This window comes from Pinus tabuliformis, chromosome 3_2 (assembly GCF_031772625.1).
Source record: "Pinus tabuliformis cultivar Carrire ecotype Pingquan chromosome 3_2, CPIR1, whole genome shotgun sequence".
Classification (NCBI taxonomy): Eukaryota; Viridiplantae; Streptophyta; class Pinopsida; order Pinales; family Pinaceae; genus Pinus; species Pinus tabuliformis.
Genome location: NC_142302.1, coordinates 1,283,565,202 through 1,283,592,084, shown reverse-complemented (window position 1 = coordinate 1,283,592,084; position 26,883 = coordinate 1,283,565,202).

The following is a 26,883-nucleotide window of genomic DNA, read 5'->3' as shown; positions in this document are numbered from 1 at the left end:
TTCCCCATTTCATTTTCACTTGATTAGGTTAGGAATTTTTTAGATTTACTAGCTCACTAGTTCTCGAATTTCTATATTTTCGACTAGTAATGTATTTTCTATTTTTTAGCATGGGTTAACAGAGGTCTTTTGAGTGATTCCACTTGGAATGGGGACCTAATACATCCTAGTCAATAAAAAAAATTGTCCCATCCAATTTGGATTTGATTTGCTTGGTCATCGATGAATTATTGTTTCATATAGTAAATCTGTAACATCTTGTAGTAAATCAAGGGATCCTGTCGGAAATCACTGTAGCATCCTATAGGAAATCTGCATCATGTAGGAAAGCATGTTTTGAGCCCATTGAGGAAAATATTCATTGAATATGGGGTTAGGCCTCTACTTGACCTCCATGCCATTAAGACCATTTTAACCCTCTTGCTCCACACTTGTCTCCCCTGCCAAAGATCAAGGAAAGATTAGCATTTGCATTCATAAAGCAAAACATTTTAAAAAATGAGTTATTTTATATTTACACATGCACATAACAGTTAGTACTCTCTATATCAGATTTCTTACTCAGTTAGTTTAAATCACCACATGTGATAAATAGGGTTAAGCTAGGTTTCTTTTACATTTAGTTCATGATCTTTATGCAATTAGAATAGTTTTATTCCCTTGTACTTTCTTTCTTACAATAGGTTAAGGTTCCATTTCGAACATTTCATTTTCTGCTATTAGTTTAGGATTTAACTTCAGTACATGCACTCCATTACATCATGAAAGCAAAGGAAGGACACATTATACGTTTCACATATAGTGTTGATACCTCTTAAGTTTGTATGAACCTCGGGTTGATAATTAAAGTCGATAGCCTTGGGAGTTGCAGAATTCTTGTTGCAATATTGAGGCTCATCAACTTTTGTTTTGAAGATGGGTTCAAAAGCATCAATGAAGCTCTACAGGAGGTTAAGGTAGTGATCTTCAGAATTCCGCAGGATCCTTTGGAATTAGTTCGACCAAATTGGAGCACCCAACTGTGCCATGTGTTGGAATGCTATAATATGACTGCTGAGGGGGAGGATAAGGATCCAAGGAATTTTAATATCCCAGAAGAAGAAGGCCACCACGAGGTTGAAGGTTCGTAGATAGAGAACCGTGACATCACTGTGCCATTGAAAAATAGGCAAGTAAACATTGGCAAGAAGCAGATACAAAATGTGCGATGATTGGAGATTACTGGGATGATGCCATAGTAGATAAGGTTGCTAAGTTTCTCCGCGAGTATGAAGATTTGTTTGCTACAAAGTTCTCAAACCTAAAAGGTATCATAGGAGACTTGGGCATGATGAAAAATACCTTGAAGCCAAACATGAAGCTAATTAAGCAGATGCCATATTGCCTTAATCCAAAATACAAAGAGAAGGTTTGCTTAGAGTTCGACAAGATGCTTGAGGTAGGCATTATCGAACCAGTGGAGGAATTTGATTGGGTGAGCCCCATGGTAGTCCAAGAAAAGAAACAGAAGGGAGAAATATGAATTGGTGTAGACCTTTGGCAACTTAATTATTCTTGTGTCCATGATCATTTTTCGACACCATTCATAGATGAGTTACTGGATAATGTTAGAGGACAAGAGGCCTACTCATTCACTGATGGGTTCTTGGGATACCATTAGATTAAAATCAAGCTAGAAGATAGGAGAAATACAACCTTTGTGATAGAATCAGGTTGTGTTCAGTATATGGTAATGCAATTCAAAATCAAGAATGCGTCGATGATTTTCTCTCGCATAGTCATCACGACATTCAAAGAATTTATTCACAAATTCTTTGAGGTATATTTTGATGACTGAACAATGTTCAGGTTAGTAAAGCACCATGTAGCCAGTCTACAACTAATGTTGGGTACCTGCTGAAAGTATCTGATCACATTAAACCTGAAGAAGTGCATGTTTTGTGTCCCCTTTGGGATTTTGCTAGGTCATGTGGTCTGCAAGCAAGGAATAATGTTGGACCCTACCAAGATCTTGGTAATAGTCAATTTAGAGGCCCGGTGGAGTGTCAAATAGCTACGTTCAACGCTGCGCCATACTGGATATTATCGAAAGTTCATCAAGGCTTATGCTCAGATTACTGTGCCTATGGAGAAGTTGTTGAAGAAGGATACTACATTCTATTGGGATGAATAATGTCAGTGTAGTCTAGATGTATTAAAAGAAAAATTGGTCACCGCGCCAATATTGGTATTCCCGAATTGGAAGAAGGAATTCCATTTGCACATGGGTGCCTCGTGTATTGCATTGGGAGCAGTGTTGACACAAATTGGTGAAGGAGAAATGGATCACCCTATATAATTTTCATGCAGAAATTTATCAAAGGCCAAGAATAATTATTCCATGGCAAAGCGCGAAGGACTAGCTATGGTGTATGTGCTCCAAAATTTTAGATATTATCTATTGGGCAAACATCTCAAAATGTACATAGACCATTCTGCCTTAAAGTACTTAGTCAATAAGTCTGTGTTGGGGGGGAAGATATGCAGGTGGTTGTTTCTATTTCAAGAATATGACTTTGAGGTAATTGTGAAGCAAAGAAGGTTGAATGCAGGACCTAACCATTTGTCACGCATGGAAACAGGGGAAGAGCCTACTAATTCGGAGGAAGGGTTGCCCGACGTGCAACTCTTCATGGTGCACACATCAGATAATTGTTTTGTAGATATTATCCACTTTTTTACTACAAGGATGGCTCTGGAAGGATACACCAGCCAACAGAAGGAGTTAGTAGTACGCGCAGTGGACTTCTTAGTAATTACATAACATTTATATAAAATGGGTTCCGATGAGATTATCTGGCGACATGTGTCCGACTTCAAAAGAAACAACATACTTATGGAGGCTCATGGAGGAGCTAGAGGATGACATTATGCAGGAAAAGTGACAACGCAGAAGATATTGTGCATTAGGTTGTGGTGGCCTATGATGCATAAAGATTCTAAAGTATATTGTAAGGCATGCGATGCATGTCAGAGAATGGGCAGACCATCGTGGAGGGATGAGTTTCCACTGAATCTGCAGGTATCATTGCAGCCATTCGAGAAATGGGAAATTGACTTTGTAGGACAGATTTAGCCTCTAGGCAAGAAGACAGGGGTGCGTTATATCATCACCGTGATATAATATCTTACTAGATGGGTGGAGGCACAACCAGTGAAAGATTTTATAGGGGCCACAATAGCAAAATTATTGTTTGAATAAGTGTTAACTAGGTTTGGCTGCCCCAAACTATTGATGATTGATCATGGTACACACTTCCTTAATGAAACAATTAACATGTTGACGAAGAGTTCCAGGTGTATCATCAGAAGAGTACACCATATCATCCTCAAGCGAATGGAATGGTTGACGCTTTCAACAAGATTTTGGAGAATGGGCTGACAAATATTTTCAATGAACAGTGGAATGATTGGGACGTATGCGTGCTAGCAATGTTATGGGCGTATAGGACTACCTGCAAAAATCTAATAGGTTAGACACCTTTCCAGTTGGTATATGGCATATAAGCTGTGATGTCCATGGAATATATCATTCATAGTCTATGCATAGCAGATTTCATAGGAATGGTGGACCACGGAGCCTTGGAAGAGTGACTCCCGCAGCTAGAAGAACTTGAAGAAGATAGATTCTTGACTGGATTCCATCAACAGGTTTAGAAGAGATGTGAAAAATCTTGGCATGATCGCCACATCAAGCTATGCACCTTCAAGATAAATAATTTGGTGTTATTATATGATATTAAGTTCGCTAAGTTTCCAAGAAAGTTTCAGATGCACTAGTTGGGGCCATATGTCATCAAAGAAATCATAGATGGGGGTGCACCTCAGCTTGCTAAGCTTAATGCTGAACCTTTTCCAGGAAAAGTAAATGGAATCTGATTGAAGTCATATGCAGGAGATGTGGCTTAATGACTATATGATGGCAGGACAATCTAAGTGCTCCAGACAGCTATAAGGGAGCACAGGACTATAAACTACACTGACTAGTTTTGCAGACTACACGACAGGGGGGCTGCGCGAAAGAGGGTGATGTCACAATATCAGAAGCCGCACGAAGGGAGTTGCGTTATAGATGGAGACATCGCGTAGCATAGCCAGAAAATGACCATTAGAGTCATTGTTCATGAGTTGATAGCTAGGAGACGGTTAAGAAGAGAAAGTGGGCAGAATTTAAGTCTAAAATATTTGAAGATCTACCACCAAATCAGAATTTATGGATGCATTTTGGGGGGGATGATCAAATTTGAATTCAAATTCTCCTATAAATTACATGTGCCAATCTAGCAGAAAGAACTTTGCACCCATATAATTTTTAAGTTGTGTTTTTTGTTTCTTATGAATTGTAAGTTCTTTGAGGATTTGGTCATAAGATCTGTGTTTGATACTCTACCCAAGGACACCTAGAAATTCATTTGTAGCACTATGTCTAGACCAAGTGAGACTCAAAGCACTAAAGGAACTGTTGCCTTTGAAGGAGCGACTCCAGAGGTTTTGAGCATGGAGGCTCTCACTCCTGTGCCTACGGTGTTGAAGTTGCCTATGCCAAAACCTACACCAATGTGCAAGACCCGAAAGCCAAAGAAAAACAAGAATAAATGGCCAGTTCTAGTGCACGAGTCACCTAAAAAGCATTCTACTACCTAGACACAGAAGAAGGACAAGAAACTGAGAAGGTTGTAGATTTGGAGGCCAAATAGGGCACTGAAGATATAGATGCTGAGGGTGCGGAGCCCATCACTAAGTTTCCAAGCTATATTCCCTGACGAAAATGGAAGACGAAGGTCACCAAGGACCCAGACGCAGAGAAATCCATCATTCACATGCCCCTGTTGCTGGAAATTATCACCTTCGAAGGTCCATGCCTGGAGCGGGTTCCCCTTTTAAAGATGGAGGATTGTGACCTAGCTGACCATGAAAGCTTCCCCCACCTTGCAATGAAAAACTATATGAAGCGATTATAGTACAAGGCCTCTGGTGTCATTTCATTGGATCCAGTTGAGTGCATCCGCAGAATAGAGCAATCGAGGTTGTTGAACATGTTGTGGGTGCCCCACTACAACTCTCCAACATTAACACCACCTGTATATGGTAACTAGTAACTCTGGTGTGTGATGGGTGTTTATGGCTTGGAACACCTATCCCCATCATGGAAATGCTCATCCATAGGATCACGCTCTAGCCCCATGATGGCTTAAATCCGACCAAGGAGTTTGGTGAAAAGACAAGTGAGTGGGATTTGGTAGAGAAAATGAAGAAGAAATTTGAGCTTCTCAATAAGCCATGCAAGTTCTCCATAACATCCATCACTGACCTCATGGTGAAAATAGCCACCAAATACTAGTCAGCAAGGTCATGAGGAAGTGTCGCACAAACGAGGTTCTGGCACCCGTGATCTTGTTAGCTCCACAATGTGCAGAGGGCGTACAGTTTAACTAGTCGCGCTATCTATGTAGCAAGTTCCTTGTGAATTATTGCGAGGCTCAAGATGAGAGCAACACCTTCCACTACATGTGGTTTCTTCTCTCCATTATGTTGGTTGCATGGGAGCTATTGGAGGTGGGATTGCTAGAGGTTGCATAGTTTGCCTCCATTTGGGCCACGAAAGACCCCGCGTGGGTCACAAAAATGAATTTTTTTTGGGTTTTGATGGAGGCAAGTGTTTGCATGGCCATCAACCAATGCCCACAGTTGTCCACAACCATGTATGAATAGTTATCTGACTATTAGGAGTTCAAGGCAGACTTCCACCGTGTTTATATTCGGACATGGAAGGACCCATAGCAGAAGTGGTTTAATCTACCATATCCTGCCACTAATGATGTGATACAAGAATTCATTAAGCGTTGGCCAGAAAATTGGCACTCTCTATCTGACTCGACCATGAGTAACAACAAAGGGATGGGGAGTTTAGCAGAGAAAAAGAGAAAAGATGCAGCGAGACAGGCGACACAAAATTTGGTCATGCAGCGCAGGAAGGAGGCCGAGGAGAAGGCCTAGCTGGAAAAGGAGCATTCTGTAAAGTAGTAGGATGAATAGGATCAACGTGACTTCAAGCAAAGTGGTAAATCCACTTTACTCAAGACTAAGGAGGAAGAGCAGTCACCGCAAGGCGGTGGAGGCAGTGAAGGGCAGAGCACTCTATTCTGGGTAAAGAGGTAATGAGAACAGCAGCAAGAGGGGTCCTGGAAGAAGACAAAGGTGACTAAGCCACCACTAGATCCCATTACACTAATGGAGGGTGATCTCGATGAGATCAAGGACAAAGTGTGTGACACTAACTCCGAAATGTTGTAGAAATTCAAGGAAAAATATATGCAGTCTTTGGGAATTGTTCAGAAGGATATGCGCGAACTATAGATCTAGACCAATAAGATACAGGTGGGCACAAGATAGGTGAGCACCGCATAGATGAGCCTAGCACCGGGGACAAGTCAGGTTGCAGAGATGGTCAGGACAGTGGATCTTAGGATAGTCACGCTGCTAGAAGGGTCCCTGAGCATGGAGCCGGTCGATGAAAAGATATTTGTTAGCACCTTAAAGAACATCAGCCTCAACATTGCAGTGCTCCCCAACAAATATCTTCATGTGCCGCAAACAGGAGTGACAGCGGAATTGAGAGTGTGAGAGAAGCAGGCTCTGACCTTAATAAGTGAGTATCGGGTGAAAAATGAGTAAATGTTCGCCAAGAAGATGGAGGCCCTAAAGGAAAAGGAAACTATCCAGCCACAAAGCACCCAGCTGGCGGCTACAGTTGTAGAGGCATGCAGGACAGTGCCAAAGTTGCACATACCTGAGGAGGAACCACTAGAAGCCAAGATCGAAAGCTAGCTATGGGCATCCGTAACGCAAATGAAAAGGTGGCAAGAGTTCAATTTGAACTCAATATGAAAATGATGGAGCTAAAACTCAAGTCACAGCCTTCAACTCTACCCGAGGTTAGGGAACAAAGCAATGTTGCACTAAGGAAGGGGTAGAAAGATCCCAACCTACAGAGATTAAATACAGAGATCCGTGAGCTTCAACAATAGTATGACGAAGTGAGGGCGACGACGCGTTCAATGGCTACAGCATAGCACCTCACCAAGTTGCAAGAGGGGAAGCAACGTCTTGCACAAATGGAAGCAGCACAGAAAAGGGAAGCAATACTTAAGGCTAGGTTGGATCCTTTGTTAGAAGAAGCCTACCAAGTCTCCACCAACATACAGGAAAATTTGATGAACTTGCAGCTCACGTGACAGAAGATCAAGCAGGACAGCGAAGGACTAGCCACAAAATAGCTGGTTGAACAAGTGAAGCAAGTAGCCACGCAAAGCACAACTAAGTTAGAAGATGTGCAGGTGGAGCTGGGGGATCTTCACAGAAATATCACCATGCCAGCTGAGTGACTCGAGGGCAAGTCATGACCTTTGTGTTGGGGACCTATTGGGATGGGGTCCCGTAGGTCAATTTTGGGGCAAAAGCCCAAATTTTGATGTAAAAAGATGTAAATTCTTTGCAAATTATGGATTCAGAGTGCATAGCTAGTCAAGTGTCAAAAAGGGTTTTTACCATTTTTTATGTAAACTTGAGTCAGTTTTTGAGATCTACCCATGGTCCCCAGACCATGGGATTGTATAAATAGGTGTGTCTTAGAGAGTCTAAGGGAGATATATGCTTTGTCTATGGGCACGAAGGAGGAATTCTAGCACAGAAGAGTAAGTCTTAGAGGGGGAAAAGGATCTGCAACTGAGTGCGCAGGGAAGTTTTAAGTCTGTAAACCTTCACTGAAGATCAATAAAGAAGACTTTTACAGAAATTTATGTGTTTGATCTCTTTACTTCTGTTAAGTATGAATGTGATATGTTGTGTTAAATTGATGTCTTTATGAAATAATATTGTATTGATGTACAAATTTACTTGATATGTCTTATTATCTGAATGCAATTAATGTTAAATGATTACGCAAAGATCATAATGCTTTCTGTTAAAGTTATTGAACACTTAGGTAGATCTAAGTAAATATTGACCTAAGGGTAATCTAGGGTGTACATAAATAGCTAATTATCTTGTTCAAGGTGTGCAAAATCTAGTCGTAGACCTTCATGGAGGTGTAGAGGCTGATTAAAGGAAGTTACAAAGACAAGTAGTAAAGGCCTATAGAACTGCGCGGAGGCAGATCTAGGTCACAAAAGGACATCACACTGATTTGTGGATGCGTAAACTTGGTTCCAGCATCCCCCATATTGCTTCTGGTGAAACTTCAGTCCACGCACCGTGCATTGATGCCGAAAGGGCTAGTAGTGTAGGGTTTTGTTTGGTGTAACTAACTCTGAACCTATGTGAAGACCCACTGAGCCAACAATCATGCCCTAACTATCATCTTGTAATTAAATTAGGAACCTCTTGGTTTAGTGGAATTCTAAAGGTCATTATCTCTTGAAAATTTGAAGGAAGTTAATCATTTTTTTCAACCTCTCTCATCCTTACTTGACCTAGAAATCCCATTGAATATTTTTCCCTTTCAATCATTGCAAGCATTAAGCCTTTCTTGGATTTTCCTAAGTCTCTTTAATGGTGTTGAAACCTTAGATGGTTATCATCTTCAAAATCCCTTATAGAAGTCTTGTTGCTTTAGGAAGCCTTCAGTCTAGGAGTATCCCTTGTAATTGAATAGAATTTCATCCCAGGTTTGGGCCTCCTCATAGGAATTTCTTAGAGTGTCAGTGGCTTCTTCTTGAAGCATTAAGCTGTTATTTGAGCCTCACCTTTGAATGGACCTTGGAAATCACCTCATACCTTTTCATTAGTCCTATCATTCGAGTGATTCCCATCACACCATGACTCCTCCCATCTGTGAAAGTCCGTAAATAGCATGGGAAATTAACTAAGGTGATAGTGGATCTGTGTCCCTTTGTTTCCATCTGGTCTAGTAGTTATCCCTTAGGTACCCCTATAAGGACCCCTTCTAGATTGAGTGGTAACATGTTTTGCATCTTTTCTAGGGAAGAAGCAAGTTTACCTTCCTTGTGAATCATTGAGGAATTGATTCATTGAAAACATTAGAAGTATTCCTCTAGTGACTCATTCATTGTCAAATCCCCTAGTTTTATTAAAGAATACATAATTCCTCCTATAATTAGGGTTGCTGCAAAAATATGGGAGAGAACACCATCACCTATTAGAATTAACCTTCTCCCTAAATTTGAAGAGGTTGGAAACACTACTGTTAAAATGGATTCCCATGCCAACCAAAATCAAAATCAACACAAGATCAAAATGCCAATGACCATATAGAAGATTTCTTTTAGGAACTTGTCCAAAAATGGATTGAGGATGATGACATGAAACTAATGTTATTTGCTTTATATTTTGAGGGGCATGTTAGGGAATGGTATCTCAGTCTCCCTCCAGGTAGCATCGATGATTATGAAAAAAATGAATATGCCTTTAAAAGGAGATGGTCATTTGATGTCGAAGGGACTTTTAACCTTGAAAAGTTTTACCACATGAAAAAGAAAGGTAGTGAAGTTATTATGGAGTTTATTCAAATGTTTGATATGATCATTATGGATATTCCTGATCATACTAAACCTCCTAAGCACTTATACTTGAAAAATTCATTAAGGTCTTTGGAGGTCACGTAACATATCAACTAAAGGATAAAAAGCCAAAAACTCTTGTTGAGGCTAAGGAAATTGTCATACAGGTTGAACAAAAATTGAATGATTCTAAAATCAAGATGTTTGAACATCATAGGGCTAAGGTAGTAGCTAAAAATATAAATTGTAAGGATTAAGTTGAGGAATACCTAGTCATGGCCCTCAAGAAAATTGAAAAAATATCTTAGGACATGAATTCTAAGGATAAGTTGTATATGAACAAATTCATTGATCTAAAAAAGGCTCAACAAGTTCCTAACACTTTGGCTCCAACCAATTTTGTGGAAAAAGAAGAATCATTTTCCAAAAATAAGCAAAGTGATAATGAAGAAAGTGAAGATGAGGGTGGTGAGAAAATGAATGTAGTTGAAACCCAAGATTTCAACATTATTTTAGGTGATACATATACACATTATTTGACTAGTGAAGTGAATATTATATATGAAAGGTATCAGCCTCTCCTCCATGTTGGAGATAGCAGGAGATTCAAAGGGGTCCAATACTTAAGGAAAAATGATAAGAAATCTTCCATGACCTCTAAAGAATAAAAAAAGAAGGAACATCCTCCTAAGAAACCTCGTCCAAAGGAATAGATATATATTGGATCATTATATTTTCTTTCATCTATCTCTATGGGTTCAAAGTGGAAAAAATGGAGGAATCATCTCACGGGACTATTTTTACTGGTGGGGCCCAGTTTGGAAAAATGGGGTCTGAAACCTTCGAGAGAATTTTGAGGTAAAAGATGACATTTTGGGGGTAAAACTTTGTTTCTTTAATACAACACCTTTTCATGTTATTCTACACACAAATATATTTCCAACAGCACAATAAGCACGCCAATCGGAGTCTGTATGCAAACATTATGCCACTCATAAGTTAACCTTCCTATTTTCACACCTATAGTTTGAGAGGATGTTGTGTCAGCCACCATTATTCATGGAAAATGGGCTATCCACGTGATTTTTATGTAAAATACTCTAGAAGGGTCTATATTGTAACTCTAGTCAAGAGTTGATGTAGTCAAACTTAACCACTAGTAGGCTATCAGGTTGTGTTATAACTGGGTCACTAGGAGGAAGATGCATTCCATTCTTTCAAGATAATTTTGTTCCATAGTTGAGAAAAGATAGCCAAGAGAGATAGGAGGTAGAGAAAACATATAGGATTTATGCACTGTAGCATCCCATGGGCCACAAGAATTACTTCTTTATACATGCAGCCTTACTTTCAAGAGAGAGAAATAGAGTGAAGCGACTTCAACTTCCAGTTAGGTTTTCTCCCGAAAGGGTTTCCCAGAGAATATCTTGTGTCTTATGTGTGTGTGAGCTTATTTTGTCATTCTCTAATTTTCTACATAATTTCCATTCACATGCATGTACTAATTACAGTTAAATTTACATATCTACAAGTTTAATAAAACTGTAATAGTGAAAAAAATTAGAATTTTAATATATTATTATTAGATTTGTTATGACAAACTATCCAATGAAATATCCACGGAATTTTACAGATCACTTGGTATCATAGTAGGTTTCTTTGGGTATTTTTTGAATATTTTAGGGATCTATATCAATGGGGCCTAAAATCGTAAAACCATAATCATAGCCGACGAATCTATAAACGTACCTTGTGTTCTTGCAGAGGTGAGACTTACGTGGCTAGAACAACAAGTTGCATATATCAACCACAATGTAAGCCTACTCATGTTGGTCTTGAATAGAAATTTGGGGATACTTGGAGAAGATGGGTTTTCAAATGCAAAGGACGAATTTGAATGAGGATCGGAAAATCAGGGAGAAATGGATAACTAGTCAAAGAAAGAATCCGGAAAATATAAACCTAGCTCGAGTGTCGTGAATCAATCCCTATTTGAAATGGAAGAAAAGGTTGATATCAATCCATATCATAATGATATCGACACTTTGAAGTTGAGCCATTGGTTTTAGCAACTGGAAGTTTATTTTAGCATCCATCAGATTGAGGAAGAACAAAAAATATCATTTGTGCATTTTAAATTGAAGGGCCATGCACTAACTTGGTGGGAGAGCCACACAAAAAACATGAGGTTGGAGGGAGAACCTCTAGTGACTAAGTGGGAATATTTAAAAACCCTCATTAATTCATAGTTTTATCCCATCGGGTACATGGAGGACTAGTGGATCCAGTGGCATTACTTCAGACAAAAGTTGGGCCAATGCGTGAAGGAGTACACCACAGAATTCAAGAACATGGAAATAATGTTGGGTATCTCTCTAAATAACCTATATTTAGTACTCAAGTATTTGGGGGTCCACTCCAGCATCTATGTGAGAAAGTGATGTTATTCAAGCCCAAATCGGTGGACGAGGCTTGTGTATAGGCACTGTACCTAGAAAACATAGGCCTGAAAAGAGTGCAATCAAGTGGATCAAAGAAGAAGGAGAAACAAGAAGAGTCTAAGGAGGGGAAGAAGAAGAAAAAAGGGGGAAACGATAAAAATACATCAACCACAACACACTAGCGCAAAGATCCTAAAAACCACTGCAACATTGATGGCCATACAGAGGATAAGTATTGGAAGTTTCATCCAGAGTTAAACCTGAAGAACAAGAAGAAAGATAACAATAAGAAGAATCTCATGGTTGCAGATTTGAGAAACCAAGCTGAAAGAATATTAGAAATGGATGAGAAAATCATATGTACGTCAGTGCAAAAGGAAGTGAATCTAAGTAGCTTTCAACAATAGGAAGAGAAAGAAATGATCAAACTCTTCCATATAAAGATACAGGTAAAGAAGGCAAAGGTTGATGCTCTGTTTGACTTAGGATGGCAGGAGAATATCATTGTAGTAGATTTGGTCGAGAAGTTGGGGCTATAATTTCATGGCATCCGAGAAATTGTTATGCTCTTGACATGTGAGAAATTCCATAATACTAAATATGCGAAGAAATACAACCCAAAACATAGAATAAAATGAGAAAAATATCAAGTATTTTATTATTCAGAGATAAAAGCAACGTTCACTTGCCTCTTCGAGGGGGCAACCTCTAGCAGAGCAGAGCTCGATTACAAAATAAGACTCAATGATATTTCCCTTCTAACTACGATTATTTATAGCTAAATGACCTTCAACAACCTAACAACTAATGGTCCTTTGCACAACATGGGTTAACCACTTTATTTATTAATTATGGCCTGTTTGCAACTAACTGTGTTCCCTTTCTTAAAAGTGGGTTAACCACTTACAATTATTAATGTGGGGTTTATTAACTCTTTAACTATGTATGACTATAACTTGACCCTATTGGATTTATTGCATAAATAAAGGGGTTAGGGTTGGATCCTAACTGTGGTGAAGTAAAACTATGAGTGCGGACACAAACGATTCCTCTAGCCTGATGATGGGTCTAGCCACAACCGATACATTCTATGGAATATTTCCTTAGGTTAGAACCAATTAAGAGGGCCTACCTCTTATTACACTCATCCTGTTTGGTGATAACCTTGCTTTCTCGCTCCAACTATCTCTCATTTCCTTCTTAAAACAGCTAAAACAAGTAAACAACAACAACCAACAACCATGATAATAGAAAAATTGTAATTCAACCTACTTAACAATTCATGAAACATTACTCCATGAACATGTAATATGACACATCATGTAGAAAATCAATCTATAGTTGCATATACATTAAATTTTAGAAGAGAATACAACCATTGTCTTGACGTTTTTGTTCTCCTCCGACAAAGCCAGGTTCCCACACACTTCTATTAGCATTCCATGATGGCCTCAACAATGATAGTTTTAAGGTTATTACCTTTAGGCTTCACCCTAAACCAAATTCACACTTATCCCTCACACAACTAGAGAGCTACAACTATGAATAGCTTGATGTTTACCCCAAACTTAATTAGCACTAGCACGCCAACATTAACCCTTCAACACTAGCTTGTGCTTGGGAAAAATGGAGGTTTATGTAGCATGAATGGATGGGAGATGGATCCTCTTCTCATGGGAGAAGCTCTTATCTCTTGAGGTAGTTCCATTCTTATAGGGGAAAGGAGCCAAAACTGACATTCTTGACTCCATCCAGCTCAACCATTTACTAGACTTCCGTTACGAAGCTTCTAGAGATGGAAGCTTTGGCTCCTTATTTAAAAAAAATTCCATAAGAGGATTGGAGTGACTAGAACAAAGCTCAGTTGCTTCGGTCAGTGCTAGGGACAATTTTAATTCTTGCACATCGACGTGAGGAGGAAAATGGTCATTAGCACCGGTCTTGTAAGCTGGGAAAAACAAAAGATTTTGGGGAAATGGTGCAAGAGGGAATTGTTTTTCTCATGAACAGGGACACAATGGGAGTTTCTTCATGAAGGGAGAGCATGTAGGGTTCACTGTAGAGGTCCTCCAGGATCAAGGAATGGGGAATACAGGGATAGTGAAAAAATGTTGTGTAACAATAACATTCCCTCCCCCATCAAAAGTGGCCTTGTCCTCAAGGCTAAAGCTATGGAAACTGCTAAAGAATAGTAGTTGGTTCACTGGTCACATCTTTTGGAGAGGTGTCTTTCCACTTGACAAGGACTTCCTTGATCATGCAGTCGCGCAAATGTCTTTCATGAGTATCAAGGACCTGTTCAGGTTGGAGCCAGAGTGAACCTTCCTCATCCAATTCGGGTTGACTGGTTTTAATTCTGCAATTGTTCCCCACCACTTTCCTAAGGCATGATACATGGAACACTAGATGGATTTTTGAAGTTGGTGGCAAGGCCAGCTTGTAGGCTACTGCTCTAATGCATTGAAGTATTTGACAAGGTCTGTAGAATTTTGGAGCTAATTCCTGGAAGCCCTTTTCTTTGAGAAACATTTTCTTATATGGTTGCAGCTGTAGGAATACCTGATCCCCTTCTTGAAATGTGTGCTCTGAACGATTTTTGTCTTCCTATTTTTCATTCGATTCTGAGCTTGATAGAGATTATATTTGAGACGAGATAGCATGGTGGCATGGTTCTATAGGAGTTGATCCACTGCTTGCACCTTAGATCATCTAGGGATATAAGAAATAGGTGAAGGTGGGAGTTGGCCACACACTACTTCATATGGATTCATCTTGGTCGCTTCATGATAGTTAGTATTATACTACCATTCAGCTAAAGGTAGCCACTATACCCATCGATGTTGCTTTTCTGAAGTGAAGCACCTTAGGTATGTCTCCAAACATTTGTTGACTGCTTCATTTTGACCATCAGTTTGGAGATGATATGCAGTAATTAGTTGGAGTTGGGTTCCTTGTAGCTTGAAAAGTTCTTGCCAAAAGTTTCTGGTGAAATTTGGGTCATGATCAGACACAATGGAGGTTGGCATACCATGCAATTTGAAGATCTAGTCCATGAAATCTTGAACCACCAAAGTGGGGTTAAATGGGTGGGGTAGAGTACAAAAATGAGCATATTTAGAAATTATGTCCACAACCACCATGATGACTGATTTGTTGCCTGACTTTGGGAGACCAGTAATGAAATCCATAGAAACATCTGTCCAGATGGAGGCAAGGATTGGCAATTGTTGTAAGGTTCTTGGTAACTTGACTATTTATCCTTTGTGGAATTGACACACTTCACATTTAGCTACAAAAGTAAGAATGTCATTTTTCATGCCCATCCAAAAGAAACAATGACGAGTGTGAGCATAAGTCTTCTGAAAGCCGACATGCCCTGTAGTGGGAGATGAGTGCAAACCTGCCAAAATACAAGTTTTGAGGGTGGATTTCGGCGATATAAATACTCGATCCTTGTAGCAAAGAATCTTATCCTTCCAAGAGTAGCCAACTAAGGAATTACAATCTACTCTCAGGTTATTAATGAGTTGGGAGAGAGGGATGTGAAAACCATTCCTTGTGGACTTCTTCAATCTAATCTAGTATGGAAAGAGAGATTGATAGCAGGGTGCTTTCATCATCAAATTGGCGCGATAAAGCATCCACTATTACATTGTCATGCCCTTTCTTGTAAATTATCTCATAATCATATCCCAACATTTTGGCCATCAATTTATTTTGTTGTGGCGATGATAGATGTTGCTTCAAAAAATATTTGAGGCTTTGATGGTCTATGTGGATTTGGAAACGTCACCCCAATAAGTATGGTAGCCAAGTATCTACTGCATGTAAGATGGCCATTGTCTCTTTCTTATAGGTAGATTGTCCTAGATGTTTCCCACTCAGTTGTTTGTTGGTGAAATCAAAGGGTTGACCTTCCTGCATTAAGACAGCACCAAAGCCAGTACCTGAAGCATCACATTCAATCACAAAAGATTTGGTGAAGTCGGGTAGTGCCAATGCTGGAGTGGAACACATGGCCTGTTTGAGAGCCACAAATGCCTGTAGTGCTATAATAGTCCAAAGGAATGATTTTTTCTTGGGAAGGTTAGTGAGGGGTCTAGCAATGTGACCATAATTGCAGACAAATTTATGATAGTAGCTAGTGAGACCCAAGAATCCCCTCAAACTCTTCAAGGTTTTTGGTCAGGGCGAATCTTGAATTTCCTGTATCTTTTTGGGATCAACCCTGACACCTTCACGACCCACAATGTGTCCCAAATACTCAACTTCTTCCACGCCAAAAGAGCACTTGGAAAATTTGACACATAATTTGTGATTCTAGAGCAGTTGCAAGATCAGGTCTACATGATGAAGATGCTTTTCCCAGGTTAGGTTGTGGATGAGAATGTCATCAAAGAAAACAAGGACAAATTTTTGGAGATATGGTTTCAGTAGGTGATTCATGAGGCTTTGAAAAGTAGATGGAGCATTACAAAGGCCAAATGGCATGACCAAGAATTCATAATGGCCTTCATGAGTTTGGAAAGTAGTCTTGGGAAGTTCTACTTCTTTCATGTGTATTGGTGATAGCTAGAGTGAAGATATATCTTGGTAAAGAATTGAGTACCATGTAGTTCATCAAGCAGATCATGAACAACCAAAATATGGAATTTGTCTTTGATAGTGAGCTTGTTGAGGGCCCGAAAGTCTAGACACATGTGCCATTCCCCATGTTTATTTAGCACTATGACCACTGTTGATGAATAGGGACTGATGCTAGGATGAATAACACCTGCTTCAAGGAGTTCCTTGATGATTTTTTCAATTTCATTTTTTTGGGTGAAAGGATATCGATATGGGCACACATTAGGCGGTTGGGCCCCTAGGACCAAAGTGATGCAATGATCATGTTCCCCTATAGAGGGTGCAATATCTTTAGGTTTTTCAAATACCTAGTGGTGGTAGTTTAAGACCTATTGAATCTCAGGATGAATATGAAGACTAGTGGATTCTATGGCCTACATGGCATTAAACTGGGTGATGGCTCCATGATGGCCCTTTTTCAACAACTTTTCCATTCGATGTGAGCTGATGATATAAGGAGAACCTGCCTGGAGTCCACAGAGTGTATGAAGGTGGTAATTTTGCTTAAAGCTCATATATAACTCCTGGAAATCCATTATGATTGGGCCTAGTGTGTGAAGCCATTCAACACCCAAGACAATGTCACAACCACCCATGTTAATAGCAAACAAGTGGGTTTTTAGGTGGTAGTCTCCCATCTAAAGTTTAATATTTTTGCAGCGGCCTTCACATTTCATTGTCCCCCCATCAACAATAGGACCTGGAAATTAGAGACTACCCTTACAAAATAATCAACAGCTTCGGTGACTCGCTAATGGATAAAGTTACGAGTGTTGCCACTATCAATCAATACTACTATAGGGTGATGTTTAAGAAATTCTCTAATTTTGAGAGTTTAGGGCATAGAAATGCCCACCAAAGAATGTAGCGAGATAACTGGTTAATATAGTGTAGCTGTGAGATCATCATCTTGTTGGGTTTCCTCAACTTCATCGTCTACCCCCCCGACAAGGGGAGGGTCTTCCTTAGATGAGCTATGAGCAGTAACATCAATTTGAAAGAATTTTGGTTCCTTTCATTTATGCCCTGGGGAGTATTTGTCATCACAGTAGTAGCACAATCCTTGTTTTCTTCTTTCATCCATTTCTGTTGGAGACACAGTTTGAACAGTAAGTGTTTGGGTAGGGCCCTAAGCCTAGGTGGAATGCCCCTTGGCTATGAAATTTGGACGAGTAGATTGGGCAGCTAAGGAAAGTTCTACCTTGACAACCTTTTTGCAAGCATCTATCCATGTGGGTGGGTGGTGTATCTGGACATGTGCTTGGATGGCTTTTTTGAGGCCACTGATGAAACACTCCAAGTAGGACTCATCTCCTAGACCTTTCATTCTGAAGGCCAATGTCTCAAAGGATACAATGTAGTCTTTCACTGTGCCTATCTGTTGGAGCTTAGTGAGACGGCCAAAAAAATTAGATTCCTGGTCAAAGCGGTCACAAAGGGATTTTGAGAACACCTACCATGTTATGTTCCCAGGATAACATTTCACATGCCACTACCACCATTGTCATCTTTCTTGGTCCAAGTAAAGGGCTCCCACACGTAGTTTAGTCTGATCATCGCGGATATCATTCGGGGTGAAATATTGTTCCATTTGTGTTACCCATACTGTTGAATTAGAGCCATAAAATTTATACATGTCCAACTTGGGTGGCCATGGGTGGGAATGTTGGTGATTTCTATGGAAGTGAATATGATGGCTAGATTCTCCTTTGAGGTGTTCATCAATACTATGCAGCTCCTGATGATACCCTGTCATGCTCTTGGTGACTAGTTGAAGCAATTTTGAAATGTCATCCAGTTGTTCCTTGAACGAATCCAACCTTGATTCAAGGCATTCGATCTTCTCATTGGCCATGACTTGAGCTCTGGTTTCTACCATACACAGATCTCAGTTGCTGGAAGTCACTCTGTAAAAAATTGGGACCACCTGAAAAATGTGGCTAAATAGTGAGTGGTACCATTATGATCAGCTCATCGTCCTAAATCTTATGGGCTAAGTCTCTTGTAAGCATTCAAAAAAAGTTTTACTCCCCACAGATCAATACTGCAATGGCCAAAAGCTAGAAAACTTGATCCTACCCAATGTCCTGCAAAAATCGGGCCTAAACTATAGTAGCAATAAGCTTCACTATGCAGAGCGTCAGATCTGCCTGTGAAACCACAACAGTTGAATGAGAGTTGTATTATGGTGGCAGAACCCCAACTGGTGGATCTGATTGGTGTGGCAATGATAGAACCCCAATTGCTAGATTTGAATTTTACCGCGGTGGTAGAACCGCAATTGGTGGAGTTGATTGATGCGGTGGCGACAGAACCCCAACTTCTAGATTTGAATTGTATTGTGGCGTTACAACCCCAACTGGTTGATCTGATATGGTAGATAAGATAATGGGCAATCTTCACAGAGCTGAGGGAACTATGGTCACAAAGTAGTTTTAGGTGCTACAGATTGTAATATACATAAGGGTCCAACAATAGTACTCGACACAATCTTTTAGGGCACTATCTAAGGAGGATCAACCGTACCCTCAGCCATACTACCCGACTACCCTATCCTACGCATGAGTAATCTCCTCGAGTGTTGTTCTCAGTTTTTTGTAGCAGGAAGATAGCCAATGGCCTATCTAAGATGAGATTTTAGGTGAGCCTAGGGGGCTTTCAATATACCTAGAAGGTACGTGGAAGTGTAGTCCGTGCGTGGTTCTCTCTAAAGTGCTACTAATCGAAGGGGTACCCACAGGGGTTATAAGGGAATCCAACAAGTGTGACCATCTCTTGTATTTCTTGCGTGCATGCCTCCCCAAATCCGTAGGTTTATGCACTCAACGATAGATCCTATGGTTCAAAGATGGTGGAACATGTCTCTAGCCTAAACAAAAATCTACAAAAATGGAGGTACCATGGCGTTGGAAAGTGTTTTGATACCACTTTTTATGCTCTTGACCTACGAGAAATTCTAGAATACCAAATTCGAAGAAATACAACCCAAAACACATAATAAAATGAGAAAAACAACAAGTATTTTATTATTCAGAGATAAAAGCAATGTTCACTTGCCTCTTCGAGGGGGCAACCTCCAGCAGAGAAGAGCTTGATTACAAAATAAGACTCGATGATATTTCCCTTATAACTAGAAATATTTATAGCTAAATGACATTCAACAACCTAACGACTAGTGGTCCTTTTCATAACATGGGTTAACCACTTTATTTATTAATTATGGCACGTTTGCAACTAACTGTGTTCCCTTTCTTAAATGCGGGTTAACCACTTACGATTATTAATATGGGATTTATTGACTCTTTAGCTAAATATGACTATGACTTGACCATATTGGGTTTATTACATAAATAAAGGGGATAGGGTTGGACCCTAACATTTGCATCCAAAGTTAAACCCGAAGAGCAAGAAGAAATATAACAATAAGAAGAATCTCATGGTCTCGGAATCGAGAAACCAAGTTGAAAGAATTTCATAAGTGGATGAGAATATCATGTGTACGTCAATGTGAAAGGAGGTGACTTTGAGTAGCCTTCAGCAACAGGAAGAGAAAGAGATGATCAAACTCTTCCATATAAAGATACAGGTCAAGAAGATAAAGATTGATGCTCTGTTTGACTTAGGAAGGCAAGAGAATATCATTGTAGTAGAGTTGTTCAAGAAGTTGGGGCTATAATTTCATGGACATCGAAACCCACAGCCATTGGGATGGGTAAATAAAGATTCAAAGATGAAGGTAACAAAACAATGTAAAATTAGATTTTCCTATTAGTGTTGATTTTATTGATGAAGTAGATCTAGATGTGGTTCCTCTTTATGTATGTGGAGTCGTGTTTGGTAGTCCAGACATGTACATGTGAAATGTAATATTCATGAGGAGATTCAATCAATATCAGATCGTCAAGGATGGAAAATTGTTTATCATCAATGCGCACAAAGGAAACTCAAAAATTTCATTGGTAAGTGTTAGCCAAGCCAAGAAATTGGTTAGTTCCAACAAGAAGTATGTTTTATTGTTTTTAATACAAATTGAGTCGTAAGAGGACACAATAAGAGGAAAGATATCCATAGAGGGGTGTACCAAGAAATGCAAAAAATAATTGTAGGAGTTGTTACAATCTTATAAGAATGTGTTCCAAGAGACCAAAGGGTTACCACCTAAGAGAGAAGTGGAACATGAGATCCAACTAATGTCAGACTCCCCATTTCCAAATATTGGGTTGTATAGGAAGTATGTTATAGAAGCAAGTGAGGTGAAGAAACTATTGTGGTAGCTGCTGGAAGAGAGTGTCATTCCACCAAGTACATATCCATGTGGGTGATATAAAATAGGGCACTAAAGGCTTCTTGTCTGCTTACAAGAACCTCTCCCACTCCAAAGCTTATATATATTCCCAAGGTCTATGCTTATGATTGATAATTGCGGAATTAAAAGTGCTTGAAAGATGTGTATGTTTGTGTTTTTTTTTAAACTGTTCATTTGCTTAAAATAATATGCAACATATAACAGTGAATACAATGCATCATTACGCAATCACACATAACAAAAATATAATATGGAGTTCACCCAAACCTCTTCGGCTATGTCTCCGTGAGTTCTAGTCAACTCAGCTAGGCTCTCTGGGATTATGGTAATATTTCTTTTACAAGTTCCATACTTAACTCTATTGGTTTACAACTGAACCTATGGGTTTAGAATACCATCTTATCCCTAGCTGTCCATACTCTACAAATAGATCTAGGCTTCTCTAGACTAGACTCCTTCAATCAGCGCTTTGAGCTATCTTGTGCTCTAGCTTGCACCAACTCCCTCAGAGTTCTTTTAACTATCTCTAGAACTCCTTCTTCTATCTTTAGCACACATTGAACATCAGCAGTAGCTTGATCATTTGATCTCTTTGCTATTCTCTGGCTTTGTCTGCCATTTGGCTCTTTGTCTCTTAGGCTCTCAACTTTGCAACTCTGTTGCGTTCATCTCTCTGGCTCCGCAACTCTGTTATGCTCAACTCTCTAAGGAATCACCCCTTTTCCATCACCCCCAACCTCTGGTGGCTTCTCTGGCTTTCTCTAGAACTGCAGGCTCTGCCTCCAACCTCTGGTGGCTTTGCCTCTATCAGCTCTCTGAAGGGAAAAACTACTCCTTCGCTTGGTTCTCTAGCCTTTGAGGAATCCTCCAACTTTGCAGCTTCCATCCATTCCTCTGTCCCCTAATCATGAGGAATCATCCCTTTCCAACTTTGTCTCTTCATGCTTCATACGCATTCCTATTACAGAAACGCTCGCTCATAGCATGGCACAAGTGCTATGAACTGTTTCCAATGGAAATGAATCAGCGGGCATAGAAACCCGGTCATTTGGCCTTCCTGTATGGAAATCCCAAAAATAGCCACATAACAAAATATACAGGAAAACCGACGAAAAACATATCATGGAGCATTTTTCCAGAACTCAAATAATATAGAATCACCCCTATAATCCTCTCGGGTCTGTCATTATATCGCACACTGCAATCACCTTGTGTATGGCCAAATATCCAATACATGGGAAAATACAAAGAAATCCTATAAATCAGGATTTTAAATGATATGAAATTGCTCTTATAAACCTATCAGGTCCGTGCCCTGATCGCAAATTGCAATTGCATATGTCAACGACCCTTTATATTGGGGATCCACCGATCGGCGATATCTGTGCATCACATATCGCTTTCGGCCCCATCGCATCGGTGTATCGCCATCGGCCACCTCGCATTGGCGCTATCGCTGATCAGCCCCATCACATATCGCAATCGCAACGGCCCTTGTATCGGGGATTTACCGATCGCTGATTGTCAATCGCTCTGTTGGTGCTATCGCCAATCGGCATACCCAGGGGTTTCGAAATCATATGTAAGCCTTTCTTTGATTGCAATATGTCAAAGATCGCTAATCAGGGATCCTTAAGGACTGCTGCTCCACCTATTAACATTGTGATGCGATATTTTCTTATAAAGCCTTAGGCCCCTTTTAATAAGGATTTGCCTCCTTTTTCTAAAGATAATGGGCAAACTTCTTTTTGTGATAAATCCTTCATATGGAGTCCATTTTCACCCATTCAAATTGCAGTAGATTCATATTGAAAAGATATACACAATGAGACTAGTCCTAAGAGCATCCTTTGACTTTCATTTTCCTCTGTGAGGAATATTTTTTTGACTTAGAAGTCTATGTTAGATCCATTTTGGATCATGCCTTCCCACTAAAAAGTTTTTGGACTCCAAAAGACTAATATAATGATCTGAATAGTAAATGAGAGTACATCACCCTCTTCTTTCAACCTCCATACACTTGGCTTGCATAGTGCCTCTCAACCAAATCCTTTGAACACTCCCTTCCTAGATGTGCTTGTCCTCCTGGGAAGAACTGTCTTCCTCCTTGAATTCCTACAGAACTCCTGCTGAGAAGGTCACAGAAGGTAGTTTGAACTTCTCCGCCTTGATCATTGATCCAAGGTGGCTCAAACCAATGTGAAGTTACATCTGCTTCACAAAATTCTCATTTGTACCCGTTTGACATACTGTCAACAACAACTGTTAACAACAATAGAATTATAGACAACAACTAGATGGCCTAAACTCTTGCTTCATCAAAAGAAATAGATTTCACATCTTGTGAACACCTCCATGTTCTTACATCTACATACAAATGATCGACTAGATAACAAGCCAATAAAACATTTCTTTAAAATAATTGACCCTTCAAGTCAAGCATGTAGAAAAAGAACTTTAGGATTATTTTTCAAAGATGAAACACTTCATCATTATCTCCATCTTGGAGACCAAATCAACTTTTTCCAAGTCAATATTATATTACATGCATGTTTAAAAACAAAGTAATCAACCCTTCAAGTTAATCACACAAACATGTTCAAATACAAGGAAATCATCAGCATCCCTGTGTTCATGCACATCATTCTCATGCATGCATTTCATCCTTCAACTTTCGCTTAAGTACACTATACTTTCAAAGTTGAAATGAATATAAAGTTGCAGCAATAAAGTTGATGTAAATGAGAGTACATCACCCTCTTCTTTCAGCCTCCATACACTTGCCTTGCATAGTGCCTCTTAACCAAATCCTTTGAACACTCCCTTCCTAGATGTGCTTGTCCTCCTGGGAAGAACTGTCTTCCTCCTTGACTTCTTGCAGAACTCCTGCTGAGAAGGTCACGAAAGGTAGTTTGAACTTCTCTACCTTGATCATTAATCCAAGGTGGCCCAAACCAATGTGAAGTTACATCTGCTTCACAAAATTTTCATTTGTACCTGTTTGACATACTGTCAACAACAACTGTTAACAACAACATGATTATAGACAACAACTAGATGGCCTAAACTCTTGCTTCATCAAAAGAAATAGATTTCACATCTTGTGAACACCTCCATGTTTTTACATCTGCATACAAATGATTGACTAGATAACAAGCCAATAAAACATTCCTTTGAAGCAATTGACCTTCAAGTCAGGCATGTAGAAAAAGAACTTTAGGATTCTTTTTCAAAGATGAAACACTTCATCATTATCTCCATCTTGGAGACCAAATCAACTTTTTCCAAGTCAATATTATATTACATGCATGTTTAAAAACAAAGTAATCAACCCTTCAAGTTAATCACACATACATGTTCTAATACAAGGAAATCATTAGCATCCCTGTGTTCATGCACATCATTCTCATGAATGCATTTCATCCTTCAAATTTTGCTTAAGTACATTGTACTTTCAAAGCTGAAATGAATATAAAGTTGCAGCAATAAAGTGAGTCTCCTACTCAACTTTTTCATTCACCTTCTTGGTAAAACCCTGCAACTTGCATTCCATTAACAAATACATGCAAATAGATGCATTATATCAATAGACATGCAACCTTTAATTGGATAAGGACTCTAACCATTTCTTACGAATCCATTTCAAAGATGCTACCTTTGTCTGCACATTAGCATCAACATGTGAATCATCCTAAAACACATCATTCATGGAATCTTTCCTTCCATTCCTACCATTTTCTATTTCCACCTTCTTCAAGTTTTGTGGAAGCATTGTTGGATTCAAAGTCCAACACTTTTCAGTAATGTGTCCTTGCTTATGGTAGTAAGTGCAATGCATGTGCATCTCCTCAATAGCATGGTTTTCCTTGTCCAATGGACCTTTGTCTTCTTTCGTGTTTTCCTTCCAAAGTTTCCTACATGTGGTCATCCTCTTCCAACAGCTAGAAACACTATGGTTATCCAAACCACAAAACTAACATGCAATTCTTTTCCAATGCTTATATGGAAATTTATCATGTTTTACATAATCAAAAGGAATATGATTAGAACCAGATTTATACCTTTCTCTTTCACCTTTATTGCCTTCATGAGGAAGTGATTTGAATGAAGAAGTGGCTCCTTTGGAACACCATCAATCTCTTCAAGGCTTTCAGAGTTTCCACAACTCTCTAGTTCAAGTGTATTCTTATGAACACCTTCTTCCTGAAAATGATGTTTCAAGCTATTTCATTCCCCATGAATACAACCTTTACACTCTTGAGGTAGAAGACCTAAAATGAAACTCCTTCTTGGAACTATTTCAATGGCCTTCATGGTAGCTTTGGAACTTTCTCCATAAGCTTGTCCATAGCGAAGACCCAAATACTTAGGCCTTTCCTCAACTATTATTGGTTCAACAATACCCTGTGCATGTTTTCTTAAGCCTTTTCCTTCATAGCCCATCTTGGACATTAACTTGGAACCTATGCCTCTCGTATGTTTTTAAAAAGAACCAACATAAACATTCTTAGAGGAAATTGAAGACAAACTGGAATTATTTACCTTTTATTCAAGCTGATACTTGACTAAGGCTTCTTTGGCAACAAGGAGTTGTGTCTCTAACTTATGCATCCTGTTAGCGCTTGAAATTTCACCTCAGGCTGAAAAAGGTAAACTTCAAGGCAACATCAAACCAATTAGCCTCGTAGCTAGCCCTACGGGGCAGGAGAGGGCTCTCTCCGGTCTATCTCGGTAAAGATTTTTAATGGGTGAGATGACCAAAAGGGTAACACTGATTTTAGGCTAGTAAACTGATCAAAAGGGTTGATTTGGGGTTTTTAGGGTTTTTGGTGGCAAATTGAGGAGATGGCAATTTTGGGTGCGGGGATTTGGACACAGTTTCTGCAGGGGGTTCTTTGGGGCGAGATAGGAGACAGTATTGATGCCTTAGATTGAGGTGAATGGATGAGAAAGACAGGTGAGGAGCTAAGGAGAGCAAACAATAACTTTGAATTCTCCTTAAACAGTAGAAAACATTGAAATTAAGCAAACTTAAAAGCAGAGCATGACAGTCATGAGTTCTACTTTAACACTTCATTTGCCTAATGTGCAGAAGGAAAGAAAGGAAATGATTCACATAACACACTTACAAGTACATAGAGAAACACACCATCAATACATGTAACCACAAGAATCCCAAAAAGGACTGCAAAACCCTGGTCTTCCTTAGCCAAAAATTGCAGAGATACAGTGAATAATACAATGATAGCTTCTCCCTCAAGAGTCCAACCTCTCCAACCATGAAAATGATTGAGAAAATACATAATATAGGCAAGCTAACACCTTTCCTTGCTTCTAGGGGTCGAGCTCATCCTTCTAGGAGCTGTTTCAATCAATTCTAAACTGAGCACTAAAATCTAGGCAGTCAAAACAACTTGCCTCTATAAGCTAGGAAACCAATTCATTCATTAAATGTTTGCTATTTCATGAATGAATCTTCTAGAATAGGTAAATAAGTGCCTAAAAATCATAAAATTACATCATTTACAACAAGGAGGATGAAAATCAACTCCCAAAAAGTCAAATCCAGTCAAACTGCGTTTTTGCTGAGCTGTAGGTTGATTTCCTGAGCAATTTGCCTGACGGGTCGTACGCCTTTGAGAGCACTTTTGGGGAACTTCCAGGTGTCCAAATGGGGTAAGAGTAGGCGTTTTGGAAAGGTATGTGAGTCTACTTTCCAACCAACTGGAATTTCTGAATTTGGTTGTCATTTGCCCCTCCAAAATTGCAATCTCCCAAGACTGCTTTCTGTGTGTCAAAAATGTGGCAGAAAGTCATTTTTTGCTTGTTTTTTGACTTTCTGGAGGCCCAAAACTTCATAAAATCTCTTGGAAATGGGTGAGCATGTGTAAATTTTCATGAAAAATCCAGAAATGCTGAGTTTTCCTGGAACGGAGTAGCCAAATGAAAGGGT